Source organism: Atractosteus spatula, unplaced genomic scaffold (assembly GCF_055471065.1).
Source record: "Atractosteus spatula isolate fAtrSpa1 unplaced genomic scaffold, fAtrSpa1.hap1 Scaffold_18, whole genome shotgun sequence".
Classification (NCBI taxonomy): Eukaryota; Metazoa; Chordata; class Actinopteri; order Semionotiformes; family Lepisosteidae; genus Atractosteus; species Atractosteus spatula.
The window spans coordinates 19,643-27,431 of NW_028296741.1; the positions used below are offsets into that span (position 1 = coordinate 19,643).

General features: G+C 39.1%; 3 non-coding genes across 3 annotated transcripts; all 3 read right to left on the bottom strand.

The window, feature by feature from the left end:
• Positions 1 to 400: 400 nt before the first annotated feature.
• trnaw-cca (transfer RNA tryptophan (anticodon CCA)) lies at positions 401 to 472 on the bottom strand. The gene has a single exon. It is a non-coding gene; the product is annotated as a tRNA-Trp (tRNA).
• A 3,585-nt stretch (positions 473 to 4,057) lies between these two features.
• trnal-uag (transfer RNA leucine (anticodon UAG)) lies at positions 4,058 to 4,139 on the bottom strand. Its single transcript has one exon. It is a non-coding gene; the product is annotated as a tRNA-Leu (tRNA).
• Positions 4,140 to 7,484: 3,345 nt separating this feature from the next.
• On the bottom strand, positions 7,485 to 7,572 carry trnay-gua (transfer RNA tyrosine (anticodon GUA)). Its single transcript is given in 2 exon segments — positions 7,485 to 7,520; positions 7,536 to 7,572. It is a non-coding gene; the product is annotated as a tRNA-Tyr (tRNA).
• Positions 7,573 to 7,789: the final 217 nt, after the last annotated feature.

Here is a 7,789-nt window from a genome sequence, read left to right on the forward strand (position 1 = left end):
TGTTTTCCAGCATGAAATAGCAAATCGTTACAAAAAGCACCTGCTAATGTCCAATAGCGTTTTTTTTTTCAAATTACATTTTCAGGCTTCAGACACTATTTAATAAAAGAAAAGTGTCCGAAACTCCCTAACTTTCAGGTTTGCTTGAACCTGTATTTTTTAAAAAGAAAGTTACCTGAAACTTCCGGGATTCCATTCTATGATGTAGCTGTCTCTAAAGTTGGACGTGATGTTTAGCAGATGTGAACGGTGCCTTTTCTCGTGTTCAAGGCTGTTCGCTGTGTGAGCTCCACACTGCGTGTCCTGTACTGCTCTATTTTGTTTAGATCATCTATGTGGTGTTCAGATAGAACTCAACTGCATGGTGTTCAGGACTAGCAGAACCTGAAAAACTAACAGCTGACTTCGACGTGATTTGAACACGCAGCCTTCTGAACTGGAGTCAGACGCGCTACCGTTGCGCCACGAGGTCGCGGTCATCAGCGTCTTTGAATTCCTCAAAGGAGACAAATCAGCCTCACAAAAAAAAATCTCCTGTGAAGAGCGCTGCTCTTCCGAAGAGAGTCTCTTCTTCCCAGACAACATTTTATTCTTCCTGCGCAGCTCTTGTGCAGGTGTTGTTCTCAATTACAGATCCAGGAACACTGATTTGTTTTCCTATTTTTTTTTTAAATTAAGTACCCCATAGTGCAACGGTAGCACGTCTGACTCTAAATCCCCAAGTTCATTTTCAAGGTATATCGGAGTCAACTGATACTGATCAGGTTCTGCTGCTACTGAACCCGCAGTCTTCACCTTAAAGTTCAGTTCCTCAAGCCTTCTGACCTTATATGTCCATCCCTTCTCGTCAAAACTCGTATTTTCACAGGGTACCCTTCAGAAATCGCAGTATAGAATGAAAAAACTCCAGTAGCTCTCGGCCGCTGTTGGTGATTTTCCTTTAAAAATAAATGAATCTCTGGAAATTTTACGGAGTGTATCACTTTCACCGAGACCGAGAAGTGTTAAGCTGTACATGAGTCTTTGTGGCTCGGTTGTTAACCGAAAGGGTGGTGGGTTGAGCCCTCCCAGGGACGCTATGAGCCTTTTAAGGTACAAAGCAGTCTCACTTTATCTCCACGGCCGGTCTTGTACCGCAATCAAATACAGAGCCCGTAGGAGGCAGTAAGCTCGCATATACTGTATAGCTCACTGTGTATATAATGAAGAAGCAGAGGTTAGTTTCTCATCTGCGCGTTACAGAGCCTTACGCAACTCGTACTGTACCAACAGCTAGAGTTTGGTCCCTGCACGGGCTATTAGTTGAAAGGCCATTGTAAATGACGTGTAAGAGATTTATAGATAGATACTTTATTGATCCCGTGAGGGAAATTAATAAAGCTTATCCAGCTGGCTTTTATGTTTCACACTAAATTGCGATCTTGAAACCAAAATAATTAGAAATATGGAACACAACCGTTGTTCCCCAAAAAGGAAAGCTGTTTAACACTGACGTCACTCCTTTTTATTTAACCCAGATTGTGAAGACAACTCTGCCCTATCAAAGGAAAATGTTGCACAAAAGTTGGAAAGCACACTCTGAATCCATCTGTACTGTATATTTGATTTCCGCGATCCGTTCAAGGCTGCTTGGTGCTTCGCAAGCAAGTCATTTCAGGGAAGAAACTCAGTTTAGAGAACTACGGGTGCATTTTCACTCATTGAATTTGATCTTTGTACTCTCTTATCAGTCTCAGCAATAATATTTCAAAATTACAGTTCGGATTTGTTGGAAAACTTCACAGGCATTATTAAGTTAGGACTGTACAATTGTATTTTAATATCTTGGTATATTTACCTTCATTGTAATATGGATGTAACCATAAATATTCTTAAGCATGTTGTACTTTTCTCGTACTTTTTAAAACATTTTAACTGATGACGCACACGACTATTATACCTTGTGATACATGCAAGACATCTGTAAACTAAGATGTAATTACAGTCAAATTGGCAATTAACAGAAAACCACAATTTGTATAAGAAACGTATAAATTTGATTGCTTCCATAGTATTTTGGATTTTCTTACGAAGATCTCACGAAGTATTGCCAGGATCTATATTACCGCTCGGTAGCGATAACACTGCTGATATTGAGTAGAAATCGATGATGTATTGACAACTTTATCTGAAGCGAGAAGTCCTAGAACGCTGCCTATGAAGTGTTAGGATTCATACCAAGATATACTTTTTGTTTTCAACCCAAAATGCTGCTATTGCATTACACATTATATGAACATTACCAGTTTTGGTAGCTTCTCTGCACCATTTTTCAAAACTGAAACTAATTACAAAATTACTTAAGATCAACCATGACAAAAAATTATAAATCAGGACTAATATTAATATCAACTGATGTTACTACAGAAAAAAAGATTTAACTGAAATATTAATAAGACTATGCAAGCCTAAAAAGTAGAACAATTCAATTTATATAACTTTTTTTTTAGAAATGGGCTCACACACCGGAAGACACTAACATTTCTCTTCGTTAGAGTATGTGGATAACAGTTTAACCCAAAATGTTTGGAGTCCAGAGGGAGGACTCGCTCGCTGAATGATCTCTCAAGAAATCCCTGGTGAGATTCAACAGGTGTTTTCTTCAACAGCCACTAAAAGTCTGATGACCTTCTCTGGATTTCCTGAATATGACGTAAAATTAGTTCAAATCATTTGGTAGTTAACAGAACGAAATGCTTTGGAGGTACATTTAAAACAGCAGAGCAACACTGTAGCACTTTGTGTGTGACTGAATTTAATTGTGTAAACCTGGCTCTCTATGAACACGAGCAAAGAGTTCTCACTCAACAGAAGATTGCGATGTGAGCACAACAATATAAGATATCTCAAGATGCCAGGGATTTCATACATGAAAAGCATGCACTCTACCACTGAGCTACACAAGACGGTAATGTGATATTAGAATTTCAGAGTTCTTGACGGATTCAGGCTCCTTCTCAGAGGTCCTTGCTCGCCAAATAACTTTGCATCTGAGGAAGAGTACCACGGAAAAAAACCAACTCAACAAGAGAGCGCGTTGGTTGCTCTTGCTCTTAATGCAAGGAGCTGTTTTTTTTTTCCTCGCAATAATCATTATTAACCAGAAACAGCAGCACAGGTAGGTCGCATTTGTGATTATGTCACTTCTCTGCTTCAGCAAGGTCAATGAAAGACTCTGAAAGTAGTAAAGCAAAACTGAACTCAAAATCATATTAGGAATTCTGAGCGATATCTCCATACAGGTAATCCAATAAGAACGTTGAAATATTTGAATATCATCTCTCTGTATATTGCGCTGCTTTTTACCCAGAGTAAAACTATTGGATTGAAGGAATGCTAACCGCTGGGTTAAAATGTATAGTTGTTATTTTGAGAAATCTGTAAACTCGTGATCTTATATGTTTTAAAAGACAGCACAGGAAAAAACGACAGTGCTGATTATTTTCCGGAGACGGAGCACTGATGACCTATCCGAGCTAATTGATAAAGCCCACCCAGTGGATACTCTAGCAGAACGTCAAAGAACATTCACCTTTGTATCCAAAGAAACCACAGGAACAACATCAGGAAGCACAATCAATTCCCCTTTTAAATCTTTCCTGTAAGGTATGCTATGTGAATTCATGAAGTTAATCCTCTGATCTCTTTTGATCACGAACAAAGTATTTCTGATGGAGCGCTATGTTCAAAGATTTAATAAGCTTTACCCCTGCCAACGATTCGGCGTGAAGAATTAAAAGTTTCACAGACAAAAGCAGCTCACCACCACAGCCAATATTAAATGTACTTGCCGGAACACTATCATGTGCACTGCCTCAAAAGTGATCTCGGCAGATGTTGTTCCCTACATAAAGCTGAACGTGCCAAAGAGAATTTCTGTTGAGAAAACAAAATATTTTTTCTGCCTTGATGTTAAGCTGACAGCCTGTCTTTTAGAAAGTCTATCTCTAAACACTTCCCGCAGCCTAACAAAAAGCGCTTTTACTGATCGTATTGCAGGTCTTAAAATACTAACATTTGGCAGCAGTGGGACTTGAACCCACACCCCCAGAGAAACTGGAGCCTAAATCCAGCACCTTAGACTGCTCGGCCACACTACCTTCCTCCATACCCCTCTTCCTCACATTGCTGGCTTGGACTGGGGGGCTTCAGCTCTTGTCGTTGGATCTAATGATATCATGACATGTGGAAGTGACTGCACCTTCATCTTCCGAGATGCTTTCAATAGCACAAACGCTACTTTCACCGGCACAAACATAGCAATAATGAAGATGGTGGGATTCATCCTTTGTGCTATTTGTAGGGGTGCAACTCTATGGCGATCTACTGACTTGAAGAGCAAAGATCAAAATCCTCTGCTACTACTGTTGCTTTTTTCATAGTTTCTTCAAATCCTTCATTTGAACGTCGATTTTGAAGGATATTGATGATAATACCACATAAATTGTGGTTTTCTTGTGATCGCCAATCTTATTCAAATACCAGCCTTTTTTACAGTTCCTTGCGTGTTTCACAAGGTATAATAGCCCCCCTCGCATCCACAGCTAACATATTTTAAAATGACAATAGATTATACAGCATGCATGTTAACATTTATATTAAAAATATATAAATAAAATAAAGTAAAGATACCAAATAACATACAGTGCTAACCCAATAATTCTTGTCAGGTTCTCCAACAAATCTGCGTTGTTATTTTAACATGTTTCAGCTGAGGGTGCAACAGGAGTATAAATGAATTTTCTCGCCAGCCATTCAAAGACCAAATTCCATGAGTGAACATTATTTTCTCAGACGTTGCCGGCATTGGACTTTGCCGGTGGTATTGAATTATGTCCACAACTGTTGTAGTAGTTCCTTCTTGAAGTTCGACACGTGCAAAGCACTCTTAATATCATAGGTGTTAATGTTCGCTGAGTCTATTCGAGTCATGGTGTGTATCCTTGCCTATCATTGGGAGACGGGTAGCTTTTTTACACTCAGATTCCAATCTTCAATGCTTTGTGTGAGAGCTTACATAACTTTCATTTTCTCACATTTTCTGACGACTGTTCCAAAGGGGCACCCTGTCAATTCCGAATACTTTTCAAAAATCTGCCTGCATGTTTGATTATTGTCATTTCATTTAGAAAAAGTTCAATATTGATCATAACTAAAGAAAATAATGATCACGAACAAAAAAGGGATAAAGATGCGAGTCGATCTTGAATCACAGCTAGGTGACACAGGCTTCTGTTCTGATATGGTTGTATGAGAAACAGGAGGAATCGCCAATCTCCTATAGAACATGAGTTGAATCAGGAGTGAGACATTTTGTATACTCGTGCATATGTCAACGCCTGACCTACATCATAAAACTAACATTAAGTTGTCAGAGACATTCATTTATATACAAACGAGACAGACCAAGTAATAATTTTACATTAGTTCAGGTGGGTAAACCTGAACTAACTAACTAATAAACCTATTAATAATTCTACATTAACGTGTTCTACAATGATCAGACTAATTGAAATGGTCTGATTCAGAGCCTGTGCAGTTCGTGCTAATTACAACAAGGACAGTTCTGATAATTTTCTGACGCGAGGCCTGACGCGTTATTCATTACGCCACTGACCCTGCTATTGTAGTGCTAAAAAAACACGTTTTCTACATTTATGTCTGTTTAAAAATCACTCTCTAAAAAAGACAAAGGGTTTGTGTGTCGCGCTAAAATTCCGCTTCATTTCGAATGCAAATAAAAACCGTTTTGTTCCAAGAAATCATAAATTTGTCACATCCTTCATACTATACTTCTCTCTTGTATTAGTAAAGCATTTTGGTTTAAACTGAACAATATATGAAAGGTTTCATCTATACACTTACACATACTAAGTATACGAATAAATACTCGGAAGAAGCCGCAGCTCAGGTATTAGAGAGATTTAAAATTGGATCGGAGGATTTAGAGTCCAGACTGCAAACCAACAGCTGACACAGGTCTTTTATAGAACCGTTTTGATTTCCTCTACTTTGTCCCCGTGACGTCATTGTCCTGCTCGCAGCCGAGCCCGACACACGTCTGGTTTTTGTCGCTAGGCGCACACCCTGCGGTCCATGTGGGTCCTAATACCCCAGTACAATGACGGAACACTAAACTGTAAACAGGTGCCGTCCTTCGGCTGAGACGTAAAACCGAGGTCCTGACTCTCTGTGATCATTCAGGAGAATGGTGGTGGTGGAGGGGAGTCCCCATTACCTGTAAAGCGCATTGAGTGGAATATCCAGAACAGCGCTATATAAGTGTAAGCAATAATGATTATTATTATTATAATGTAAAATGCAATAAAAAATAAAAAAAATATATCAAACTTTGATTCAAAATAGATCAATGTAAAAACTGATAAAGCTAATGCTTTTTTCAGGGCTATATCCACTTTTGTTTTAAAAAGCGAAGTCTGTCGCGATTGTGAAAGTTAGAGAAGGTGTCCCAGCGGGTGCCTTCATATCGCGAGCGTCAGTCTCGCCCGTAGCTGCGAGAAGGTTAAAAGCGCCCAAGTGATCTGTCTTTCATCAGAGTACTTGCCGGAGCAGTAAGACGCAGAGCACCATCCAGCAGCTGTAGACGATGTTCGGGGAAGAGCTAATTCTGTTTTTAGCACAGGGAGTGAGAATGAGCTCAGTCCAGCTCCCAGCACAATCCATCCTGGTTTGGTTAAAGTGCGTCTGAGGCTCTTTGGATCGTAACGTAAAAAAAAACAATTGCTCACATCGTGTGACTTCCACGACAGGAAGGAAAGGTATCACTTAAAAAAATCAGAACTGAAGATTTGGATCCTGGGCCTCAATTTGATCAAATTATTAAAATGATAATTATCAAAATATCAGACTGTGTTTCTGCAACATTTCGTGCACAGTACGCCATTTTAATCTAAAACAGTCACAACGAGGGCTTTACACGCAGTGTGGGGTATTTTCCCCTTTTATATTTTTGCCACTTTATATCGAACCTGTTATACTCCCAGAAGTGCACAGTAGCTTGTACTTAATAAAAATGTACAATTCACCACTGGTATAAACAGATGTGTGCCGTGTTTGCCTTTGTAAGCATTTGTTTAAAAAATAAGTTCACAATACGATAAAAACACAGAAAGCGCAAACTTTATAATACAACGATACAAAATCAATACCAAATCATTATGCCAATTAAGTACCTATCCTTTGAAAACAGAGAACACCTTTATATCTACAAAAAAACTTGACATTTGTATGTATTTTTGACTTACAAAGCAGACAGTGTAGTCCCTTAATTCAAAGATCAGATCTTGGCCAAAACAAGACAATCAGACGTGGGCTGAATTCGGAACAGGAACCTCTACTTCGTCGTTTATTGAGCTTTTGATCAATGTCTGATTGAAACAGATTCGCTTTTTTAACTCTTTGATTAAAGTACACAAAAAGCACCTTCCTTCGAGCCGGAATCGAACCAGCGACCTAAGGATTCCCCGTTGATTTCTCTACAGTCCTCCGCTCTACCAACTGAGCTATCGAAGGAATGTCAAACATTGCTTTCTGGCACATACTGCCCAATGTTGTGAAATGTTCCGGGTGATTTAAATCCCACTTCGACATCAAGTTTCCAACTTGTTTCCTTAGTATTGTTTACCTTGAATTTAAGCCACGAACCAGGATTCTACTGTATAAACTTCCAGGGATATTACAAAATGTTTGATGGGGCATCAATCATTCCAGGCGGAAATTGACTCCTTTT